We start from the raw sequence: 26,267 nt of genomic DNA, 5'->3' as shown, positions 1-26,267 counted from the left end.
GGCTGGGTTTTATTGTAGGTGCTGCCGCCAAGCACGTTTCTGTGCACCTCTAGGAACTGGGAGCATAGATAAGAAGGCAATATTTGGGGAGGCAGTAATTCTTTCCCCTAAGATCTTACAATTTGCATTAAATACCCCATCCCAGGAAACTGTAAATTTTGAAATATAGATGTATGTGTCACGCATGCAGGCAGGGCCACCATCAGGGCATTACTGCCCTTACTGGCATATGGGGCCCGGAGAGTGGACAGGCCCCTCTCTTCTGCTCACTGGGCCCCAGCATCAGGTTTCTGCCTGTTCAGTAACTGAAGGAGTGGAGAGACATGGGGCAGTATGCAGAGACATGGAGGCAGTGTGGAGAGACATGGGGGCAGTATGAAGAAATATGGGGCCAGGGTGGAGAGACATGGGGAAGTGTGGAGAGACATGGGGGCAGAGTGGAGAGACATGGGGGCAGTATGAAGAAACATGGGGCCAGGGTGGAGAGACATGGAGGCAGTGTGGAGAGACATGGGGGCAGTATGAAGAAATATGGGGCCAAGGTGGAGAAACATGGGGGCAGTGTGGAGAGACATGGGGCAGAGTGGAGAGACATGGGGGCAGAGTGGAGAGACATGGGGGTGGTATGAAGAAACATGGGGCCAGGGTGGAAAGACATGGAGGCAGTGTGGAGAGACATGGGGGCAGTATGAAGGAATATGGGGCCAGGGTGTAGAGACATGGGGGCAGTGTGGAGAGACATGGGGGCAATGTGGAGAGACCAGGGGGTAGTGTGGAGAGACATGGGGGCAGAGTGGAGAGACATGTGGCAGTGTGGAGAGATAAGTGGGCAGCGTGGGGCCAGGAAAGCAGGAACCTTTTATTTTCTTTTGTAAAGCTGCAATATGGATGCAGAGTGGAGAGACATGGGGCAGTATGGAGAGACATGGAGGCATGATGGAGAGATATGGGGACACTGTGGAGAAACATGGGGGCAGAGTGGAGAGACATGGGGCAGTGTGGAGAGACATGGGGGCAGAGTGGAGAGACATAGGGGCAGTGTGAAGAGACATGGCGCCAAGATGGAGAAACATGGGGCCAGGATGGAGAGACATGGGTCCAGAATGGAGTACATGTTTTTGAGGCTACTGTTTTCAGTGGGGGGTGGGAGGTCCTGTTACTGTGCAGGGCAACACAGTCACTTTTTTTCTTCACCTGGTGTATTGTCGAAGTTGGGTAAAAATTGGGGAATGTGCTCTAGATAACTATTATTTACTTTCAATTAGAGCCGGTGTCTCTTGTGCTGTCATACAGATAGATGAAAGTGTGGGAAATTCTTGATGTTCGGCTCCCCGAATCCGACAGACCTGAACATTCACGGATCCACCCATCACTTGTCGTGACCACATGATTACCTTTTTTGTCACCAGCTTGCTCCACCAGACACGAGCCTATTCCATGTCCCAACCCCAAAAGCCCCTGAGCAAGTCTACATCCTTGTTAAAAGATGAAGGCAACCCCTAGAATCTGGTAGACTGGGTGGTCAGCATTAAGACTGTGGAAGCCCTATTAAAGGGACTCTGTCACCTGAATTTGGAGGGAACAATTTTCAGTCATATGGGCGGGGTTTTCGGGTGTTTGATTCACCCTTTCCTTACCCGCTGGCTGCATGCTGGTTGCAATATTGGATTGAAGTTCATTCTCTGTCCTCCGTAGTACATGCCTGCACAAGGCAATCTTGCCTTATGCAGGCGTGTACTGTACTATAGAGGACAGAGAATGAACTTCAATCCAATATTGCAGCCAGCATGCAGCCATCGGGTAAGGAAAGGGTGAATCAAACACCCGAAAACCCCGCCCATATGACTGAAAATTGTTCCCTCCAAATTCAGGTGACAGAGTCCCTTTAAGAGCTGCAACGTTAGCTTGAACAGTGACCTAATGACAGAATCGCTAGCCCAAAACTGTGGATCACCCTCAACCAACGGTTAATCAAAAGCAGGGCCTGACCTAGTTAGTTCAAGACCACTGACACTTTCCGAACCCAGGCTACTAACATTTTTTTTACTTTTAAGATACGTTGTTGCCTTTGCTTCAGACTCCTAATAGGTACAGGAATTTCCTTATGATTCTGAAAATGTAATTCTCTCTGTTTATCTTACCAGAAAAATCTGTGTGGCTTGAAGCCTTTTGTGATTGCAGTCCCGCTGCAAATTTTGTTCATGCCGAAGTGACTAAAGATTATGGTTTATCACTGCTAAAACTATGTTTTTATTATGAAAATCACTCCCATATAATATACCATTTAATCAGGGTGTTCCTGCTTATTGGAACCAGGCATAGTAAATCCATTTATTTTTTTGCTCTTGAAAATCTATCTGTGGCTGTGGTCTTTGGCATGCTTTGGTTACGTAAACATAGCTCGAAGAGATATTGTAGGCTGAAATCCTGAGTGTCAGAAGAAATCTATGTCTTTATCTGTGAACCCGTCTGAACCTTACCCATTGGTTTACCTGAAATATTTGAAAATTTTGCTGATGTTTTTTTCTATTTCAGAATCTGATAAATTACCCCCACATAGAATGTATGATTGTCCCATTGATCTGGTACCTAGCTCCTGTCTCCCCAAGGGTAAAATACATAGACCCCAATTCATCAAATCTTGAACGAAACAAGACTGGCATAAAAAGTTTTGAAAAGTCAAACAATTTTGTGCAATATTGAGACTTTTAACTTTGTCATCTAGCTCAGACAAAGTTGGCAGGCCTGAGTGGCAAGGCGTGGCGACCCCCCCTCATCAACTTCATGACAAGCGGTAGTATTACTTAAGCCACAAATATTTGACTACAGTAAAGATTTGTGACGAGACTCATATGCAAGTGCACAGCACTTTGTACCTCGTATAATTCATTAAGAGTCATGCACCTATCAAATAATCAATCACTGCATCCCACCCACTCATCAAGACTGGCATTAAAAACGCCAGTCTTGATGAATCAGGGATATTGACATTGGGTACAGAACATTTATATAGAAGCTTATGGAGCGCCCCCACTGCCGCAGGGCCGAGGGGTACCCGGTACCGGGCCTGTATGAGACTCTAGTGTTCTGGGGTTGTCACGGTGGCTAGGCCCAGTCCGTGACCCTGCCGAGGGGCGCACAGTGAATGATGATGTGACGAATGTAGAAGGTGGTGATGAGGCTGTAGTGGTGCGGTGCGGTAAATAATGAGGACACCAGGTTGCAGTCTCTTTACCTCTTTACTGAAGGTCTCTGGGTCCTCAGTCCAGAATACGGTTCACCAGGCTGCGCAAGTCCGGCCGGTCCAATGGCACCTCCAGAGTTCTCTTCACAGGTGGAAATCGGTGCCTTCCTTCTAGCGCTATGTGTTGTGGTCCTTCCCTGCTGTGCTTACAGAAAGTCCCCCACAACTGTTGTGTCTGTTTCTTAAGTTCCCTCACAACTCGATTAGATGATGTTCTGCTAATCCTCCATCCCTCCCTGGTGTTCTGGTTGGGACGGCACCCGTTTGACGGGTAGGCTCGGAGCTCTTCCGGGACCCTAGAGTCGCCCCTCTCCACAGGTTGCCCCCCAAGACTGCATAGGTGATTTAAGTTAGACAGCCCGCCTTAGACTGACTGTCCTGCCGCTGTTTGGAGTATTGCTTGAAGCTGAATGTTATGATACTCCCTCGGCGTTCCGGCCACCGGTAGTGCGCCTCAGTAGGATGTTGCTTCGGTCTTACAGCACGACTCCTACTGGTGTTTCTCCTTTTGCGTGATCTCGTTTCTCACTCAGCACAATCTATCTCGCTTCTAATCCTTCCTTGGGCACCGCTGCTACCCGGAGCAGGCACGGTCCCGTTACGTTCGTTCAAGTTGCCAAGCCTCTGTCAGGATCCCACCCCTGACAGAGACCCTACTGTATCTTCCCCCACAACACCCTCTGCCACAAGGTGTTGCCTGGTTCCAACCCAGTCAGCTTTCTGATCTAACTTCCTGCCTGACCCCCAGTTTACCCACTATGGTGGGGAGTGGCCTAATGAATAGCACCCTTAGCTCCCCCCGGAGGCCCGACTGTGAAATGTATTGGTGTCTGTGATACCTGATCAGATGAACTCCTTCAGTGCCATCAGACGCACCATAGCTCCCCATAGTGGCGGAGCCACAGTACTGCAACGACCAGGACTCTGGGGCGCTGCACTCCCCCCTGGTTAAACACAGTACTCCGGGACTGGGAAGAAAACAACAATACAAGTTAGCAAAAAGACATACAGTTTTGTTGAGTGCAATAACAATAAGTATACTTAAACAGAGCTTCCCTTTATGGGAGGTGAGGACACTTGAACGTTACCAACATGGTTAGATATCATAGCAACATGCTATAATTAACTTTGCTTACCCAACCGGGTATTCTACTAAGTGCAAAATTGTGGAACAATAATTTAACATTGCCTTTAAGGACATACACTCAGAATCCACTAAAGACCTTCTTATAATCACATTATAAGGCAATTTAACTTTTTCATTCTCCTTCTTTAAATCTGCAGGACCGCCTGTCCAATCGGCACCAGACCTACTGCCTCTCCTTTCTATGCAGGACCGCCCCGTTCAGCCCGGGCCTACTGCCTTTTCCACTACTATACACAGTATAGAGCATAACATTACTTTCAGTTTAAGAGCACTGAGCCATCTCTACATGACTCCTATGAGGACTCAGGGTTTACCTTCTATCCTAGTTATCTATCAACATTATTAACCATTCTCATTAACTTTCTCGCTAACATGCATGCTGGACACCACGTCTACCCCTACGGGCCCACTGCATCCTTCTTCTCGCTTTCACTTTCTTTCAGGAACATCATCAACATTTCTTCACAATTAACTAGTTAAATACATATAACTTTCTCATGTAAACATTATCATCACTTTCTTTTGTCAAGACATTATTGCTTCCAGTTTTAAAGCAATATCACCGTTTAAGCGCAACAAATAAACATCCCCTTTAAGAGGGGACCAAGTCTCTATGAGGTAGCACGCCTTCTCAAACTACCAGTCCATACTCAGCAAAGGTTCCAGTGTGGTATCTTCACAAAGAGTCCTTCTTTAAGTAAAACCAGTAGGGAGCGCCTTTAATAAGGTGCAAACTATGTACAAAAGTTCGGATCATGCACAGTTCATGATTTCAGCAGTTCTTTTCAACTAAAAACTTGTGCAAAAACTTTGGAAAAACAAACAAAAACAAAACAATAGGGATCCCGGGTCAACAGAAGGATCCCCTAAGAGTTAACCCTGAACGGGTTTAGCAAAATCAGGAATCAACAAACTAACAGTCAAGAACTATGTACATATTCAGAATACGGGAACATCTAATCAAACCACCCAGGAGGCAGCACCGGCGGGGGCAACCCCTTTGGGTATTGCGAACCGCCTGGTACTGCATAAGGGGGTCTGTCGTCCCATCTGGGGGTCTGTGTACCCACAGTCTTCAGTTCTGCAGCGGTACGGGCAGTGGGCACGCTGGCCTCCTGAGGAGGTGCCTGCGTGGCCACGACAGCGGTGGAGGTCATGACGCGGCAAGTCGTGGTCTTCACAAGGGTGCCTGTTGGGGTGACCACGGTGATCTCAGTGGTAATCGTGGGCCGGTCACAAGGAGGTACCCTGGCCACGGGGGACAACTTTTCGGCCACCCTAGGCAAGGGGGTCATGGAACTGTGCCTCTTGTGGACGTTCAGGGCAAACCACCCCTTCTCTCCAAGGTGCTGGGTGTAAATGACATCATCCCCGGGATAAAGATCCCGGCCTGGGTGGCCCTCTCTAAGATGCGACTCTACATCCCGCCGGTTAACGAAAACTTCGGCATATAGACCCGGCTCCTTTATAAAGCCCCAGCCTCCACGGAGCTTAAAGTCAATAACGGTGCCCTGCCTGCGCGGGGCCTGCTGAGCAGTGGGATCCTTGCGGGCCCGGTCCTTGACCGCCAAGTCTTTTTGATGGTGGGCCTCCAGCCCGGCCTGGTATGTCTTCTCCTCCTCTTTCCACTGTTGTTCTAGCTGGACCCGGTATTCCTCCCAGCTTAGGGCCTGTACCATCTCCCCCTCTTGGGTCTTCACCCCGGGGAACCCCATAAGGTCCGATCCTGGGTTCACCCAGCGACACACTGTGCGCTCTGCACGGACTTCGCACAGCAGGGTGGTTGGCGCGATCGGGGCCTTCATTCGGTGTTCCATGCCCGTGGCCTCCTCCCAGGGTAACAGGCGTTGGAGTCTATGGGTCCCGGGGAGAGGGGGTGCCGCAACGGGGCCTACTAGTAAGCCCTCGGCCGGTGGGACGGGGTCGGCGGACTCACCAGCTGATGCAGGGGCCTCCTCCGCGGCAGTTTCTTCCAGCAGTGTCGGCGAGGATCTCAGCGGTTGCTCCGGTAACGGTGCAGGATCCGACGCCTGAGGACCCTCTTCCGGCGCTGCCTGGTGCGGAGCCTGGGCCTTCATGTTCAGTTGGAGGAGCTGGTCGATCAGGCTCTCCATCTCGTTCCGCAGACGTTCGGTGCTGCCCACGGAGAACGGGCTGCTGTGCTCATCCGGGTAGCTGGGGGAGACTTCCACTTCAACCCCACTGTCGGGTTCGGAGCTGCTGGCCATAGCGTCCTCCACGTGGGTCACTTCCTGGTCTTTTTCCCGCTCTCTCCTTCGTGGGCGGTGTCGTTTTCTCAGTCTCCGCCCTCCATTGAGGATTAGGAGGCGGATCTCTGCTGCTGACGGACACGTCCTCACAGTGCAGAAATATTTAGACTGGGCGGCCATTGTTGTTCGCGCTCTCCAGCTTGCCTACGCCCACTCCACGCCCCTCTTCTTCTCCGGCGCTCTCCTCAGCGCTGTAATGGCGGCGGATTTTGGCGGTAAATGGTGCAGCACAGTCTTTGCAATAAAGTACAGTCCAAGCACAACAAATCACAGTTCCAAGGCACACATGACCTGATTCTTCAGGCTTAAGTAGATCCTGTTCGTGACGCCAAATTTGGAGCGCCCCCACTGCCGCAGGGCCGAGGGGTACCCGGTACCGGGCCTGTATGAGACTCTAGTGTTCTGGGGTTGTCACGGTGGCTAGGCCCAGTCCGTGACCCTGCCGAGGGGCGCACAGTGAATGATGATGTGACGAATGTAGAAGGTGGTGATGAGGCTGTAGTGGTGCGGTGCGGTAAATAACGAGGACACCAGGTTGCAGTCTCTTTACCTCTTTACTGAAGGTCTCTGGGTCCTCAGTCCAGAATACGGTTCACCAGGCTGCGCAAGTCCGGCCGGTCCAATGGCACCTCCAGAGTTCTCTTCACAGGTGGAAATCGGTGCCTTCCTTCTAGCGCTATGTGTTGTGGTCCTTCCCTGCTGTGCTTACAGAAAGTCCCCCACAACTGTTGTGTCTGTTTCTTAAGTTCCCTCACAACTCGATTAGATGATGTTCTGCTAATCCTCCGTCCCTCCCTGGTGTTCTGGTTGGGACGGCACCCGTTTGACGGGTAGGCTCGGAGCTCTTCCGGGACCCTAGAGTCGCCCCTCTCCACAGGTTGCCCCCCAAGACTGCATAGGTGATTTAAGTTAGACAGCCCGCCTTAGACTGACTGTCCTGCCGCTGTTTGGAGTATTGCTTGAAGCTGAATGTTATGATACTCCCTCGGCGTTCCGGCCACCGGTAGTGCGCCTCAGTAGGATGTTGCTTCGGTCTTACAGCACGACTCCTACTGGTGTTTCTCCTTTTGCGTGATCTCGTTTCTCACTCAGCACAATCTATCTCGCTTCTAATCCTTCCTTGGGCACCGCCGCTACCCGGAGCAGGCACGGTCCCGTTACGTTCGTTCAAGTTGCCAAGCCTCTGTCAGGATCCCACCCCTGACAGAGACCCTACTGTATCTTCCCCCACAACACCCTCTGCCACAAGGTGTTGCCTGGTTCCAACCCAGTCAGCTTTCTGATCTAACTTCCTGCCTGACCCCCAGTTTACCCACTATGGTGGGGAGTGGCCTAATGAATAGCACCCTTAGCTCCCCCCGGAGGCCCGACTGTGAAATGTATTGGTGTCTGTGATACCTGATCAGATGAACTCCTTCAGTGCCATCAGACGTACCATAGCTCCCCATAGTGGCGGAGCCACAGTACTGCAACGACCAGGACTCTGGGGCGCTGCACTTATATAGTAGATAGTCTACAAAAAAAGATACATTGAACTTTCCATATCAAACGTTGGGACAAGTTTCTATTTTCATGGTAAACAGATGGTGTTTTAAGACTATTTATTGATTACCAGGAACTTGGCAAAATTACAGTAAAAAATCAGTATCCTCTGCCCCTCATCACTGATCTCTAAAATCAACTGTTGGGAATCCATTGGTTCACCAAGCTGGAAATCAGAGGTCATATAACTTGACCACTATCATGAAAAGGGATGAGTGGAACACAGCATTTATCACCCAGAGGGTCACCACGCATGTCTGTCAATGCCTTTTTGGCTAAGTAACGCCTCAGCTGTTATTCAAAATGCTGTTAATGACATAAATTGTCAATATATGGTTGTATGTCTTGATAATATATTGTTGTTGTACTTCAAAGATTCAGAGACAATTCCTTATTTGCAAAATTTGATAAATGTATTTTCTCATTCAAGAAGTAAACATTTTAGGGTATACCATGTTTGTAAAAAGTGTCTCTATGGATCCCTCTGAGGTCCAAGCCATTAAAGATTGGGTCCAACATAAATCTCTGAAAGGGTAAAAGCCAATGCAACCCTTGGGACTTGGTTGACAGAGTGGCTAGCACTAAACCTAATAGCTGCCGGGCTGCCATGAACAGAGCCCTCCTAACAATAATTATGCATGGAGTTTATTCACAACTGGAATAGCTGCGTGTTTGATTTCATGCTATATATTGATGCTATAGAAGGACAATATGAGATTTTATGTTTTTGGAATTTCTTGCTAATGATTTTTGGGGGACTGGCCATTTTAATTTTTACCTCAGGTAACAAAGAAATTAGAAATGATACTGATCACAGCTCTCTTGTTTCACCTCTCTGCACAATGACTTCTGCAATCCAAAAAAGGGCAGTTGTTTCTTATAGATGGCTATATCTCTAAATGTTGTAAGCAGCAATTATAAACAATTATCAATGTTCATGTAATGTTTTTACCCAATTATGGTGTCGGTGGCATCATCATGCGGAGAATACTTAGGGGTATTGGGGTACCTATTAGCCCTATATGGGTAAGGCCTTGTGCCATGTACGTATTGGGTTATATATTAGTCACGCTACTCCTGGCCGCTTTGGAGGCGATGGTGGTGTCTGGTACCCTGTTCTGCAGGTGGGGTGCTGAGGCCCCTCGCTATTCCTTTGCGGTTGGGGTGACGTATGGATAGAGGCTATTTCTTTCCCCCTTTTGATTTTGCAAGCGCTCGATATGTAAGATATTTCGCTACAGATGTTCCTTAATGCCTCCTGACATTGCCGGTTTATGGGTGTGTCTGGCTGCATTGCTTGAAGCGGCCCTCGGCACTTGATTTGTGGAGGAGCCGGGACCATTCCCCTATGTGTCATCAGGGGTTGGGTGTAATATTGTTCCGGCAAAAGAGCCAGGGCCGGCCCATTTTTTGGATTGGCTGATGGGTGGAGGGCGTATCCGGATGCGGGACCGGCTGATAGTGGCGGGAGTCCCCGGGTGACGCTTTGGGGATTCCCCGATTTGAGCAATCTGATTGGTACACGCCGATTTTAAAGACCCAGTTTGCCTGATCCTTGACACGCCCCCAGGAGGAAGCGGATGTGAAACGCGCGTCGGGGTTGTCAAGGGATAGCGTGCCACGAGGCTGGGGAACAGTGAATCCACCAAGGTAATATGTATTGGGCTGTTTGCCCATTTGTTGCAGGCTCTGATATTGACAGCATAAAGGGATTACCTGCATGGCCGGTGTGCTTATATTGAGTTGCACAGAGGCGTTTTGTCTGTATTTATTGATAAAATATATGTGTAGTTCCCGTCGCTTACCTTGTGAATAAATATGTATTCTGATTTTGAGGCACTATTTTAATGTTTGGTCTTGTCTATGTGTTAATAAAGATTGGTTTTTAAAATTTAATACACTTCGTGACTGGGTTTAAGGACTTCATGGTCAGTATGTTTATAGTCTATTTGGAGTGTGACCCATCCTTTATTTGAGGAAATGGGTTGGTGCTTTATGCTAATTATATATTGATGCTATAGAAGGACAATATGAGATTTTATGTTTTTGGAATTTCTTGCTAATGATTTTTGGGGGACTGGCCATTTTAATTTTTACCTCAGGTAACAAAGAAATTAGAAATGATACTGATCACAGCTCTCTTGTTTCACCTCTCTGCACAATGACTTCTGCAATCCAAAAAAGGGCAGTTGTTTCTTATAGATGGCTATATCTCTAAATGTTGTAAGCAGCAAGTTTGGATTCCCTTCATAACTGACCATGCAAAAAATAGATAAATAAATCTACAATTAGAAAATAAAAACACATTAAAAAATATATATTATTTTTCTGATATAAAGGGAATCAGTCACAGGTTTTGGTTACCACATCTGACAGCAGCGTAATGTTGAAAGAAAACCCTGATTCCAGCGATGTATCACTTACTTTACTGGGTGCAGCAGTTGCGCTTCAGAGGTTTTAGATGTAGCATGTAGCAGAGCTGAAAAGCTAACCCCACCACACCCCTGATTAGCAGCTTTCTGTGCACATTGTATATTGACAGTAAGTTAATCAGTGCTGAGGGCATGGTTGGACCAGGATGCATGTTTGCTGTTGTCCGGGCACTGATAATCTGCTGATAAAACACTCATTGTATTAAAACAACAGCATGCAGCCTTATAAGTGACACATCACTGAAATCAGTGTTTCAGCTCGAACCTCATGCAGCCCACAGATTAAATAGCAAAAACCTACAGATTCCCTTTTGAAAACCTGGATAAAAAATCATTTTAGCTGTGTTCTTACAACACATAGCTTTTACTACGGCACAGTACATTTTCTCAGGTTTAGTGAACATGTAGCACATTCCTAAATAAAAGGTTGGAGGTGGGAGGTTGCACCCACCCAGAGACATTTAATGCTGCATACACAACTATTCAGCTTATAGCTGTGAATTATGCTGTATGTATTGTGTGAGTGAAGCATTTGCCTCCATAGGCGGCTTCCTTCTATAAATGAGTGGTCGAGTAGAAGATTTAATAAAGTAAATTAATTCCAGGTATTTCTGTATATTAACAAACTTTGTTATAAAAAGCTTTCACATATAATAAAAAATCAGTCTTTTTTCCCTTTAGCACAAGAATGAAATCAGTTATATAACTACACAGCAGTAAAGAAACTATTGTGCGCAATGTGCTAAGCAGAACTAGTTCTTTTTGTTTTTTTATTTATGAGTTCATATAACACACTCTTATGCCGTTTTACAAATCTGCAAATCACATAGTACTGACCGTGATGTATGGCCTGGTTTATGCTATAAGGGCATTTTCATTTTCTTCACTCTACCTGACCCGAACTTTAGTCTAAAGTTTGGTTTGGGTTCCAGAACTGTACTCGAACCTGGACCAGGACTCGAACATTCCAACAGACTTCTGGGAAAAGTTCATGTTCGGCATTTAGCACTGTACACTAATTGTTCTGTACGAACCCCAAACTTTTAAGTTTGGGTTTGCTCAACTCTGTACTTGAAAGCTTGTTTTTTTGCAGCATGAACAGCAATGGCCTGGCCCACTGGAGGACAAGGACCCTGCAGCCACTATGGGGCCCCTGAGTTGGGGGATGCCAGTTCCAAATCTTTTAAAAAATATATATTTTATCAGTTATTACTTCTAGAATCCCATACTATATAGGGGAGCTGAGGGGCCCCCATACTGTATATAGGGGAGCTGTGGAACGATCATTCTGTGTATAAGAGATTGTAGGGTCCCATATCTATATATAGGGGAGCTGGGGGCTTCATACTGTATGTAGGGGAGCTTTCAGACATCATGCTGTGTATTGGAGGCTGTAAAAGCCATCATGCTGTGTATAGGGAGCTGTGGGATTGGCCATACTGTACATAATGGACAATCCCACTATGGAGCCATTATACTGACTCCGCCGGAAGAAGGCACACGCAGCTGAAACGCGCGTAGGGGCCGTGGCACCATCAGATGAGAGGTAACTATCATCTTTTTATATTTATTGTTACTATGCCATCTCCTTATTAATCCTTGTGTGACTTTCATTTGGCCACAAGGTGTATCTATTTGTGGTGGTGTGGTTCACATTTTCTTGATATAATCTCCCTCTGGTCTGTGATGCGTTGTTCATTTGGTACTGTTCACCATTTGTTAATATTGTCTATCATTTTAATTGTTATTATTTAATAAAATTACTTTTTTACTATTCTAGTTCTGATGTGCAAAGTTTTCTATAGAGTAATAAGCCATTATACTGTGTATAGGGGCCTGTGGAGACTGATAACTGCATATAATGGAGCTGATTATATAAAAAATTCTAAAATGTATATAAGGGAATGGTAAGTATTAGTTATACACTTAAAATAGTGCATTAAATGCTTCCCTCATGTGAAAATCAAATGAATAGATAACTCAGACATGGGTATTCAATCATCCATGACACAGAACCATCTAGTGGAGAACATTTCTATGCCCACATACAGTATACCTTTCACTGTTCAGATTATAGAGCATTATGATTTTCGATCAGACCCAACACATTATGACATAACTTGTTACTACTTGTAAAGATTTTCCATTTTATTCAGTTCAAAGTATTCTACTATTATTAAATATTTAAATGGCTCAACTTTGGAAGTTATCACCTATCCATGGGATTTCCAATATTACTAGAGATCTGACCTCTGTGACCCCCACCAATCCTGACAACCAGGGCTCCAAGGAGTAGTCCCTTCAACGCCATTAACCCATTAACTTTTAAAAGGACCATCAGAGATAGATAAGCGCTGGAATAAGCTGGTCGTCTGCACTCCAATAAGAATAAGTGGAGTGCAGTAGCATAGCTGCCGGAGGGCAGAGGGGGCCATCAACCCAGGCCCCGCGCTCTGAGGGGGCCCACCCAGAGCTATGCTACAGTAACTGTATGGGCGTGTGCACAGCGCGCTGATACAGTTACATTCTGCGGCAGTGCAGGAAAAATAAATCTCCCTGCTCTGGCGCCCGACCACTATGGGGCCCCTGGCCCGGTGCTAGCAGTGGGCCCCCCGCCCGTCATTGCAGGTTTAGCTGTATCGGCTGGATGCCGATACAGCTGACCGCAGTGATGAGAGAAGGAGTGTTACGCTCCCTCTCCCACCATCCCCCAGTTAGCGTCTGACTCATACACTGACTGCGGGCGTAATGATGTCAATACCCGGCGCCCGCTGTCCAGAAATGATCGGGCGCTCGGAGCAGCGCAGGAACCAGGAAGAAGAGAGGTGAGTATTTATTTATTTGGGGACTGCTTATGGGGCGGTCTGCCTATGGGGGAGGTCTGCCTTATACAACAGAGTCTGCCTATGGGGGGTCTGCCTTATACTACAGAGTCTGCCTATGGGGGGTCTGCCATATACTACAGAGTCTGCCTATGGGGGTCTGCCTTATACTGCAGAGTCTGTCTATGGGGGGCTGCCTTATACTACAGAGTCTGCCTATCGGGGGCTGCCTTATTACAGAGTCTGCCTATGGGGGGCTGCCTTATTACAGAGTCTGCCTAGAGGGGGCTGCCTTAAACTACAGAGTCTGCCTATGGGGGGGCTGCCTTATCACAGTCTGCCTATGAGGGTCTGCCTTATACTACAAAGTCTGCCTATGGGGGGCTGCCTTATTACAGAGCCTGCCTATGGGGGGAGTCTGCCTTATACTACAGAGTCTGCCTATGGGGGGCTTCCTTATATTACAGAGTCTGCCTATGGGGGGTCTGCTTTATACTACAGAGTCTGCCTATGGGGGGCTGCCTTATTCTGCAGAGTATGCCTATGGGGGGCTACCTTATTACAAAGTCTGCCTATGGGGGCTGCCTTATGCTATAGAGTCTGCCTATGGGGACTGCTGTCATGATTCTCAATGGCGAGAGAACATAGCCCAGCATATATGAGAACTAGCTCTTGGAAGATGGAAACTATACTGACCATGAACTAAACCTGCCGCACAACTAGAAGTGGCCGGGTAGCATGCCTACGTTTTTTTATCCCTAGATGCCCAGCGCCAGCCGGAGAACTACCTAATCCTAGCAGAGGGAAAGACAGTCCTGGCTCACCTCTAGAGAAATTTTCCCAAAAGGCAGACAGAGGCCCCCACATATATTGGCGGTGATTTAAGATGAAATGACAAACGTAGTATGAAAATAGGTTTAGCAAAATCGAGGTCCGCTTACTAGATAGCATGAAGACAGAAAGGGCACTTTCATGGTCAGCAGAAAACACTATCAAAACACCATCCAGAAATTACTTTAAGACTCTAGCATTAACTCATAACACCAGAGTGGCAATTTCCGCTCACAAGAGCTTTCCAGACACAGTAACGAAACAGCAGCTGTGAACAGGAACAAAATGCAAAAACACACAAGGACAAAAGTCCAACTTAGCTGGGAGTTGTCTAGTAGCAGGAACAAGCACAGAAAGGCTACTGATTACATTGTTGACCGGCATGAAACTGACAGAGGAGCAAGGTTATATAGCGACTCCCACATCCTGATAGGAGCAGGTGAACAGAGGGGATGATGCCCACAAGTTAAATTCCACAAGTGGCCACCGGGGGAGCCCAGAATCCAATTTCACAACAGTACCCCCCCCTCAAGGAGGGGGCACCGAACCCTCACCAGAACCACCAGGGCGATCAGGATGAGCCCTATGAAAGGCACGGACAAGATCGGAGGCATGAACATCAGAGGCAGTGACCCAAGAATTATCCTCCTGACCGTATCCCTTCCATTTGACCAGATACTGGAGTTTCCGTCACAAGACTGCACAAAGCCTCGCACATCTCGTGACAGGGAAGGCCACCAGAAGGACCTTGCCACCAAATCCCTGGTACCAAAGATTCCAGGATGACCTGCCAACGCAGAAGAATGAACCTCAGAGATGACTCTACTGGTCCAATCATCAGGAACAAACAGTCTACCAGGTGGGCAACGATCAGGTCTATCCGCCTGAAACTCCTGCAAGGCCCGCCGCAGGTCTGGAGAAACGGCAGACAATATCACTCCATCTTTAAGGATACCTGTGGGCTCAGAATTACCAGGGGAGTCAGGCTCAAAACTCCTAGAAAGGGCATCCGCCTTAACATTCTTAGAACCCGGTAGGTAAGACACCACAAAATTAAACCGAGAGAAAAACAACGACCAGCGCGCTTGTCTAGGATTCAGGCGCCTGGCAGACTCAAGGTAAATTAAATTTTTGTGGTCAGTCAAAACCACCACCTGATGTCTGGCCCCCTCAAGCCAGTGACGCCACTCCTCAAAAGCCCACTTCATGGCCAAAAGCTCCCGATTCCCAATATCATAATTCCGCTCGGCGGGCGAAAATTTACGGGAAAAAAAAGCACAAGGTCTCATCACGGAGCAGTCGGAACTTCTCTGCGACAACACCGCCCCAGCTCCGATTTCAGAAGCGTCGACCTCAACCTGAAAAGGAAGAGCAACATCAGGCTGACGCAACACTGGGGCGGAAGAAAAGCGGCGCTTGAGCTCCCGAAAGGCCTCCACAGCATCAGGGGACCAATCAGCAACATCAGCACCCTTCTTAGTCAAATCAGTCAATGGTTTTACAACATCAGAAAAACCAGCAATAAATCGACGATAAAAGTTAGCAAAGCCCAAAAATTTCTGAAGACTCTTAAGAGAAGAGGGTTGCGTCCAATCACCAATAGCCTGAACCTTGACAGGATCCATCTCGATGGAAGAGGGGGAAAAAATGTATCCCAAGAAGGAAATCTTCTGAACCCCAAAAACACACTTAGAACCCTTCACACACAAGGAATTAGACCGCAAAACCTGAAAAACCCTCCTGACCTGCTGGACATGAGAGTCCCAGTCATCCGAAAAAATCAGAATATCATCCAGATACACAATCATAAATTTATCCAAATAATCGCGGAAAATGTCATGCATAAAGGACTGGAAGACTGAAGGGGCATTTGAAAGACCAAAAGGCATCACCAAATACTCAAAATGGCCCTCGGGCGTATTAAATGCGGTTTTCCACTCATCCCCCTGCTTGATTCGCACCAAATTATACGCCCCACGGAGATCAATCTTAGAGAACCACTTGGCCCCCTTTATACGAGCAAACAAATCAGTAAGCAGTGGTAACGGATATTGATATTTAACCGTGATTTTATTCAAAAGTCGATAATCAATACACGGCCTCAAAGAGCCGTCTTTCTTAGACACAAAGAAAAAACCGGCTCCTAAGGGAGATGACGAAGGACGAATATGTCCCTTTTCCAAGGACTCCTTTATATATTCTCGCATAGCAGCGTGTTCAGGCACAGACAGATTAAATAAACGACCCTTAGGGTATTTACTACCCGGGATCAAGTCTATGGCACAATCGCACTCCCGGTGCGGAGGTAGTGAACCAACCTTGGGTTCTTCAAAAACGTCACGAAAGTCAGACAAGAATTCAGGAATCTCAGAGGGAATAGATGATGAAATGGAAACCAAAGGTACGTCCCCATGAGTTCCTTTACATCCCCAGCTTAACACAGACATAGCTCTCCAGTCGAGGACTGGGTTATGAGATTGCAGCCATGGCAATCCCAGCACCAAAACATCATGTAGATTATACAGCACCAGAAAGCGAATAACCTCCTGGTGATCCGGATTAACACGCATAGTCACTTGTGTCCAGTATTGTGGTTTATTACTAGCCAATGGGGTGGAGTCAATCCCTTTCAGAGGTATCGGAGCCTCCAATGGCTCCAAATCATACCCACAGCGTTTGGCAAAGGACCAATCCATAAGACTCAAAGCAGCGCCAGAGTCGACATAGGCGTCCGCGGTAATAGATGACAAAGAACAAATCAGGGTCACAGATAGAATAAACTTAGACTGTAAAGTGCTAATTGAAACAGACTTGTCAGGCTTCTTAGTACGCTTAAAGCATGCTGATATAACATGAGTTGAATCACCACAATAGAAGCACAACCCATTTTTTCGTCTAAAATTCTGCCGCTCGCTTCTGGACAGAATTCTATCACATTGCATATTTTCTGGCGTTTTCTCAGTAGACACCGCCAAATGGTGCACAGGTTTGCGCTCCCGCAGACGCCTATCGATCTAAATAGCCATCGTCATGGACTCATTCAGACTCGCAGGCACAGGGAACCCCACCATAACATCCTTAATGGCATCAGAGAGACCTTCTCTGAAAATCGCCGCCAGGGCGCACTCATTCCACTGAGTAAGCACAGACCATTTGCGGAATTTTTGGCAGTATATTTCAGCTTCATCTTGCCCCTGAGACAAGGACATCAAGGCCTTTTCCGCCTGAAGCTCTAAATGAGGTTCCTCATAAAGCAACCCCAAGGCCAGAAAAAACGCATCCACATTGAGCAACGCAGGATCCCCTGGTGCCAGTGCAAAAGCCCAGTCTTGAGGGTCGCCCCGGAGCAAGGAAATTACAATCCTGACCTGCTGTGCAGGGTCTCCGGCAGAGCGAGACTTCAGGGACAAAAACAATTTGCAATTATTTTTAAAATTTTGAAAGTGAGATCTATTCCCCGAGAAGAATTCAGGCAAAGGAATTCTAGGCTCAGACATAGGTGCATGAACAACAAAATCTTGCAAATTTTGTACCTTTGTGGCGAGATTATTCAAACCTGTAGCTACACTCTGAAGATCCATTTGAAACAGGTGAACACAGAGCCATTCAAGGATTAGAAGGAGAGGAAGAGAGGAAGGCTGCAGTATAGGCAGACTAGCAAGTGATTCAATTAAGAGCACACTCAGAACTAGAGGGAAAAAAAAAAAAAAAAATTGTAGCAGACTTCTTTTTTCTCTCCTTTCTCAGCCAGTAATTTAACCCTTTTTTGGGCCGGTCAAACTGTCATGATTCTCAATGGCGAGAGAACATAGCCCAGCATATATGAGAACTAGCTCTTGGAAGATGGAAACTATACTGACCATGAACTAAACCTGCCGCACAACTAGAAGTGGCCGGGTAGCATGCCTACGTTTTTTTATCCCTAGATGCCCAGCGCCAGCCGGAGAACTACCTAATCCTAGCAGAGGGAAAGACAGTCCTGGCTCACCTCTAGAGAAATTTTCCCAAAAGGCAGACAGAGGCCCCCACATATATTGGCGGTGATTTAAGATGAAATGACAAACGTAGTATGAAAATAGGTTTAGCAAAATCGAGGTCCGCTTACTAGATAGCATGAAGACAGAAAGGGCACTTTCATGGTCAGCAGAAAACACTATCAAAACACCATCCAGAAATTACTTTAAGACTCTAGCATTAACTCATAACACCAGAGTGGCAATTTCCGCTCACAAGAGCTTTCCAGACACAGTAACGAAACAGCAGCTGTGAACAGGAACAAAATGCAAAAACACACAAGGACAAAAGTCCAACTTAGCTGGGAGTTGTCTAGTAGCAGGAACAAGCACAGAAAGGCTACTGATTACATTGTTGACCGGCATGAAACTGACAGAGGAGCAAGGTTATATAGCGACTCCCACATCCTGATAGGAGCAGGTGAACAGAGGGGATGATGCCCACAAGTTAAATTCCACAAGTGGCCACCGGGGGAGCCCAGAATCCAATTTCACAACAGACTGCCTTATGTTATAGAGTCTGCATATGGGGGCTGCCTTATGCTATAGAGTCTGCCTATGGGGGTGCATTATACAATATAGAGTAGGCCTATGGGGAGTGCATTATACTATATGGAAGCCTATGGGGAGTGCATTATACTATATTGAGGACTGTCTGGTGCATTATGCTATATGGAGGCTATCTAGGGGGCCATCTATACAGTGTGGAGATTACAGTGAGGGGGTCATCTTTCAGTGTTGGAGCCATCAAACAGTTTGGGGGCTACTAAGGGGTCAGTATACTGTGTGGGTGGTACTATACAGTGAGGGGGCATTATGCTGTGTATAAGAGAGCATCATACTTTGTATAGGGGAGCTGTACAGGGGGGAGAATCGGGATATTATTAAATGTAAAGTGGGCACTTATTGTTATAGGGGAACTCAGATTACTATGACTACCAAAGGGGCACACACAGGGCATTATTACTTTCTAGGGGGTAAAATATGGGCACTGTTTTCTAGGCCACTTGCACACGGCATTAATATATTATAGAAGGGTGCTTCAGAATTTAGAAGGCACAGAGAACCACACAGCAGGTGCACTAATAGGGACACATACAGCAGCAGCGGCTCAGTATTGGGGTATCAGGTGCACTAATAGGACACATACGGCAGCAACAGCTCAATATTGGGATATCAGCAGGATAAGGAGTTTGTGCAGGTTGGGAATAGATGGTGATGGGGCTGGAATGTGAGAAGTGAAATGTGTCTTTGTTGTATTCTCTGCAGCCGAGTCGTGGCTGGAAGAAGTTGTCATGTCGGTCTGGGCCAGATGGAAAAGTCATAAAAAGTGAACGACTCCATCAGAAAGAACGTCAACTGTAAGTCATTATCTGGAACTGTGCTGTAATCTCTTATATGTTCTGTAGGACTGGTATCTACCACTGACCATATGGCGGTAATATCAATGTTGGTCTTTGTATAGAGATTATTTTCAGCAACATTGCTGTCATCTGCTGAGGTTCTCCTCCACTATTAGGGTGCATCACCGAGTTGTAATCAAGGCTACCTGGTTAGGGGCCCACTCAGAAGCTTCGCCCCCCTGAACCAAAACTGTAGCTACGCCTCTGGTGGAGTGGTCCTGTGCATGATCGAATCTCGGCTCTATTTACATGGGGCTCTTTAGCACCCCAGTTTTTGGGATGGATGAGGGATTCCAACAAGTAAAACCCCAGCAATCTGGAAGTTATCCCCTAACCCATGAATAGGGGTAACTTTCAAACTTGACAATTTGACTTACTTATAAAGTCCTTGAGATCAAAACAAAATCGCAACATTTATTGTTAGAAATTGTCAGACTCCGTATACTGTATGCTAGATATTGTTTCTACGTACACAGGCTTGGACTGTCCCATCGGGTAACAAGGAAACCCCCGGTGAGTCCATGTGCAGATCTGGGCATCCAGCTCCACTGTATGGGCAGTACTTGGCATAATTCACATGATTCACTCTGTACAGAAATAAAGCAGCATCTCATCATTCATTAACCAAACTACCCAGCTTATTATTATAGAGAGATAGAGGTAAATTTGTGAACGAGGATAGTGTAATGTTTGCATGCAGGTGAAAAGTGGGCCCCCCAAAGTCAATGTTACTGGTGGTCCCTTGGCACCCCAGTCCAACACTACCTGTATGTCATCTCCTGTATATAGTATATACCTGTATGTCATCTCCTTCTATATACTGTACAGTATATACCTGTATGTCATCTCCTGTATATAGTATATACCTGTATGTCATTTCCTGTATATAGTATATACCTGTATTTTCATCTCCTTCTGTATATAGTATATACCTGTATGTCATCTCCTCCTGTATATAGCATATACCTGTATGTCATCTCCTCCTGTATATTGTATATACCTGTATGTCATCTCCTTCTGTATATAGCATATACCTGTATGTCATTTCCTGTATATAGTATATACCTGTATGTCATCTCCTCCTGTATCTACTATATAATTGTCTAAGAGTCACTTCCGTCTGTCTGTCCTTCTGTCTGTCTGTCGCGGATATTCATTGGTCGCGGCCTCTGTCTCTCATGGAAATCCAAGTCGCTGATTGGTCGTGGCAAAACGTCCACGACCAATCAGTGACGGGCACAGTCCGGCAGCAAAATGGCTGCTCCTTACTCCCCGCAGTCAGTGCCCGCTCCATACTCCCCGCAGTAAGCGCTCACACAGGGTTAATGGCAGCGGTAACGGACCGCATTATGCCGCAGTGTAATGCACTCCGTTACCACTGCTATAAACCCTGTGTGACCAACTTTTTACTATTGATGCTGCCTATGCGGCATCAATAGTAAAAAGATCTAATGTTAAAAATAATTTAAAAAATTAAAAATCGTTATATACTCACCGTCCGTCGGCCCCTCAGATCCAGAACCGGCCTTTCCCGCTCCTCGCGATGCTCCGGTGACTGCTCCATGCATTGCGGTCTCGCGAGCTGATGACGTAGCGGTCTTGCAAGACTGCTACGTCATCATTTCGCGAGACCGCAATGCACTCTTGGGACCGGAGCGCGCAAGGAGCGTCGGTAACCGCTTCGCCTGCATCCAGGGGCCAACGGAAGGTGAGTTTATAGCTATTTTTTATTTTAATTCTATTTTTTTTTAACAGGGATATGATGCCCACATTGCTATATACTGCGTAGACTGTGCAATATACTACGTGGACTGTGCTATATACTGCGAGGATGTGCAATATACTACGTGGGCTGGGCAATATATTACATGGCTGTGCAATATACTATGTGGGCTGTGCAACATACTACGTGGACTGTGCTATATACTGCGAGGCTGTGCAATATACTACGTGGGCTGGGCAATATATTATGTGGCTGTGCAATATACTACGTGGGCTGTGCTATATACTGTGTGGGCTGTGCAATATACTACGTGGGCTGTGCAATATACTACGTGGGCTGTGCAGTGTACTACGTGGGCTGTGCAATATACTGCGTGGGCTGTGCAATATACTACGTGGACTGTGTTATATACTACGTGGCCTGTGTAATACACTATGTGGGCTGTGTTATACACTACATGGCCTGTGTTATACACTACGTGGCCTGTGTTATATTCTACGTGGCCTGTGTTATACACTATGTGGGCTGTGTTATACACTACGTGGGCTGTGTTATACACTACATGGGCTGTGTTATATACTGCGTATGTGGGCTGTTATATACTATGTGAGCTGTGTTATATGCTACGTGGGCTGTGCTATATACTACGTGGCTGTGCTATATACTCCGTGGGCTGTGTTATATACTACGTGGGCTGTGCAATATACTGCGTGGGCTGTGCTATATACTACGTGGGCTGTGCAATATACTACGTGAACTGTGTTATATACTACGTGGCCTGTGTTATACACTATGTGGGCTGTGTTATACACTACATGGCCTGTGTTATACACTACGTGGCCTGTGTTATATTCTACGTGGCCTGTGTTATACACTATGTGGGCTGTGTTATACACTACGTGGGCTGTGTTATACACTATATGGGCTGTGTTATATACTGCGTACGTGGGCTGTTATATACTATGTGAGCTGTGTTATATGCTACGTGGGCTGTGCTATATACTACGTGGCTGTGCTATATACTCCATGGGCTGTGCTATATACTCCATGGGCTGTGCTATATACTACGTGGCTGTGCTATATACTACGTGTCTGTGCAATATACTACGTGGCTGTGCAATATACTACGTGGCTGTGCTATTTGCTACGTGGGCTGTTATATACTACATGGCCGGCCGCGAACAATCAGTGACAGGCACAGTACAGCTGCGAATTGGTGCGGGATTTGAACCACGCTTCGCTAATTGGTCACGGCCGGCCGAATCCTGTGTATTCAATGTACTATTCCAAAATCTTCATAAATAAACTACATACATATTCTAAAATACCCGATGCGTTAGAATCAGGCTACCATCTAGTATAGTATATACCTGTATGTCATCTCCTTCTGTATATAGTATATACCTGTATGTCATCTCCTCCTGTATATTGTATATACCTGTATGTCATCTCCTTCTGTATATAGTATATACCTGTATGTTATCTCCTCCTGTATATAGTATATACCTGTATGTCATCTCCTCCTGTATATAGTATATACCTGTATGTCATCTCCTGTATATAGTATATACCTGTATATCATCTCCTCCTGTATATAGTATATACCTGTATGTCATCTCCTCCTGTATATAGTATATACCTGTACGTCATCTCTCCTGTATATAGTATATACCTGTGTGTCATCTCCTCCTGTATAAAGTATATACCTGTATGTCATCTCCCCTGTATATAGAATGTACCTGTATATCACCTCCTCCAGTATATAGTGTATACCTGTATGTCATCTCCTGCTGTGTATAGTATATACAGTACCTGTGTCATCTCCTCCTGTTTATAGTATATACCTGTGTGTCATCTCCTCCTGTATATAGTATATACAATACCGTTCAAAAGTTGAGGGTCACCCAGACAATTTTGTGTTTTCCATGAAATCTCATACTTTTATTAATCAAATGAGTTGCCAAATGAATTGAAAATCTAGTCCAGACATTGACAAGGTTCAAACAAAAGATTTTTATTTGAAATAATAATTTTCTCCTTCAAACTTTGCTTTCGTCAAAGAATGCTCCCTTTGCAGCAATTACAGCATTGCAGACCTTTGGCATTCTAGCAGTTAATTTGCTGAGGTAATCTGGAGAAATTTCACCCCATGCTTCCAGAAGCCCCTCCCACAAGTTGGTTTGGCTTGATGGGCACTTTTTGCGTAACATACGGTCAAGCTGCTCCCACAACAGCTCAATGGGGTTGAGATCTGGTGACTGCGCTGGCCACTCCATTACAGATAGAATACCAGCTGCCTGCTTCTTCCATAAATAGTTCTTGCATAATTTTGATGTGTGCTTTGGGTCATTGTCCTGTTGTAGGATGAAATTGGCTCCAATCAAGCGCTGTCCACAGGGTATGGCATGGCGTTGCAAAATGGAGTGATAGCCTTCCTTATTCAAAATCCCTTTTACCTTGTACAAATCTCCTTCTTTACCAGCACTAAAGCAACCCCAGACCATCACATTACCTCCACCATCCTTGACAGATGGCTTCCAGCATCTTTTCAGTTCTGCGTCTCACAAAGGTTCTTCTGTGTTATCCTTACACCTCACACTTGGATTCGTCTGTCCATGACACTTTTTTCCAATCTTTCTCTGTCCAATGTCTGTGTTTTTTTGCCCATATTAATCTTTTCCTTTTATTAGCCAGTCTCAGATATGGCTTTTTCTTTGCCACTCTGCCCCGAAGGCCATCATCCCGGAGTCGCCTCTTCACTGTAGACGTTAACACTGCCGTTTTGTGTGTACTATTTAATGAATGAAGCTGCCAGTTGAGGACCTGTGAGGCGTCGATTTCTCAAGCTATAGACTCTAATGTACTTGTCTTGTTGCTCAGTTGTGCAGCGGGGCTTCCCACTTCTCTTTCTACTCTAGTTAGAGCCCATTTGTGCTCTCCTCTGAAGGGTGTGTAGAACACACCGTTGTAGAAAATCTTCAGTTTTTTGGCAATTTCTCGCATGGAATAGCCTTCATTTCTAAGAACAAGAATAGACTGTTGAGTTTCACATGAAAGTTCTTTTTTTCTGGCCATTTTGAGAGTTTAATGGAACCAACAAATGTAATGCTCCAGATTCTCAACTAGCTCAAAGGAAGGTCAGGTTTATAGGTTCTTTACTCAGCCAAACTGTTTTCAGCTGTGCTAACATACTTGCACAAGGGTTTTCAAGGGTATTCTAACCATCCATTAGCCTTCTTACACAGTTAGCAAACACAAAGTACTATAAGAACACTGGAGTGATAGTTGTTGGAAATGGGCCTCTATACACCTATGAAGTTATTGCATTACAATCCAGACGTTTGCAACTAGAATAGTCATTTACCACATTAGCAATGTATAGAGTGTATTTCTGAATCATTTAATGTTAGCTTCATTGGAAAAAACTTTGCTTTTCTTTCAAAAATAAGGAAATTTCAGAGTGACCCTAAACTTTTGAACGGTAGTGTATATATACAGTATATATTCAGCAGAGTGTCCATTTTGAATATCTTCATAATCAAAAATCAGATACGTATCCTTAACAATAGTTTAAAGTCTATTCAAGTCACCAGTGCGGCCACACTTAGAATATTATGTACTATTTTGCAGAGAAGAATGACCAAGGTTGTTAAAGGATTGGGTAAACAGCCTTTAAAACTTTCAGTTATACAAAATTGGAAAAATGAAGGTTTAGGGGCGACCTTATTACAATGTACAAAAATAGAAGGGACAGCACAGAGATTTTTCTAATGATCTAATTACACCTAGGCCCGTGACAATGACAAGGGGCATCCTCTCTGTCTAGAGGAAAGAAGGTTTAATCATAATCACATACACAAATTCTTTACTATAAGAGAAGCAATTACCATCTGCCCCATGGTGTTGTCCCTTTTTTGGATTAACATGTTAGATTATAGGTTGAACTCAACATTTTTCTGTTGTAGGAGTGTCTGTCCCAGTAATATAGGCTAGAGGTGAGGTCTGTGTATACCAAGATACTGCTGTCTATTTGTACCATTTAATCCTTTATTCATTTCCTCTTTACTTGCTTTCCTTTTGATCTATCTTTGATCTATCTTTGATTTATCTTCCCTCCCCAAGACTGTAGATACTTTCTCCCCTCCCCATGCTGGGGAGATCTATGTACAACCCTGCCATCTGCTCTATTGCTGGTTTTAACACTGAGAGCAAGAGTTGTGACAAATTTCAAATTTTTTTGCAGAGCACTAAGTTACACAAATGACTTACAGGCAGCAAATTGACAATACCCGTTTGAAGTTGTACATACCCTTAAAGCACACCATGAGTTACTAGTTTATAGAATTAACAGGCAGCTAGTCATGCTGGGTACGATAGTTCATTTCTGACTACTTACTGAAGCAGTGGATTTACAAAGTTCTCCTTATAAAGTAAATGGAATATGCAACCTAAGTGCAGCCGAATATATTAAACAATAGTAATTTTTTTAATATAAATTGTTGTAAATGGGCCTCTATACACCTATGAAGATATTGCATTACAAACCAGACGTTTGCATCTAAAATAGTCATTTACCACATTAACAATATATAGAGTGTATTTCTGAATCATTTAATCTTAGCTTCATTGGAAAAATACTGTGCTTTTTAAAAAATAAGGACATTTCTAAGTGACCCTAAACTGTTTAACAGTAGTGTACCTGTGTGTCATCTCCTCCTGTATTAGACCTCGTTCACACGTTATTTGGTCAGTATTTTTACCTCAGTATTTGCAAATTGTCTCTTCAGAGAGGAAGAGGACTAGAACTCTGGTGCCACCTATTGGAAGTAGCAATCCTAAA

This window comes from Ranitomeya variabilis, chromosome 5 (genome assembly GCF_051348905.1).
Source record: "Ranitomeya variabilis isolate aRanVar5 chromosome 5, aRanVar5.hap1, whole genome shotgun sequence".
NCBI classification, from domain to species: Eukaryota; Metazoa; Chordata; class Amphibia; order Anura; family Dendrobatidae; genus Ranitomeya; species Ranitomeya variabilis.
This window is presented reverse-complemented; position numbering follows the sequence as displayed.